The sequence below is a fragment of the Mandrillus leucophaeus genome, unplaced genomic scaffold, assembly GCF_000951045.1.
Source record: "Mandrillus leucophaeus isolate KB7577 unplaced genomic scaffold, Mleu.le_1.0 Scaffold570, whole genome shotgun sequence".
NCBI classification, from domain to species: domain Eukaryota; kingdom Metazoa; phylum Chordata; class Mammalia; order Primates; family Cercopithecidae; genus Mandrillus; species Mandrillus leucophaeus.
In genome coordinates, this window is record NW_012106142.1 from 748,940 (window position 1) to 749,462 (window position 523).

A 523-nucleotide genomic window follows, 5' to 3' on the forward strand; every position below is an offset into this window, starting at 1 on the left:
AGACGGGGTTTCACCATGTTAGCCAGGATGGTCTTGATGTCCTGACCTCGTGATCTGCCCACCTCGGCCTCCCAAAGTGCTGCGATTACAGGTGTCAGCCACCATGCCCAGCCGCAAAATGGTTAAGACTTGATTACTAACTGACAGCTTCCATAATTTCTGTCCTTGATTCCAACTTAGGACAACCAGAGAAAACCAAATACGCACCCCTAACCCATATCATAGAATGTCCTGCTTCTAGCTAGCTCACCTGCAGCTTCCCTGTGCCAACAGCCTCCAATCAGGCCATACCTGAAGCCATTTCTTTTTTCCACTATAGTTTTCGCACTCCTCTCTTTGACTCGAGTCCCTATTCAAATGCAGGTGACAGTGGCTGACTCTCTTGCTATAACAAGCCCTGAAAAACACAGCCTTTGCTTGTTCTCATTTGGTTGGTCTCCTTTTACGTCCTCACAATTTAATTTGATAAAGTACATAAAATATCTAGTACAAGGCATAACTATTTTTCTAAGGACCTTTTGAA

General features: G+C 44.7%; 1 protein-coding gene across 1 annotated transcript in view; it reads right to left on the reverse strand.

Annotated features, from left to right (window-relative positions):
• Nucleotides 1–523, reverse strand: part of SPINK2 (serine peptidase inhibitor, Kazal type 2 (acrosin-trypsin inhibitor)) — a 12,661-nt gene that overhangs the window by 5,121 nt on the left and 7,017 nt on the right. The gene's annotated exons all lie outside the window — the stretch shown is intronic.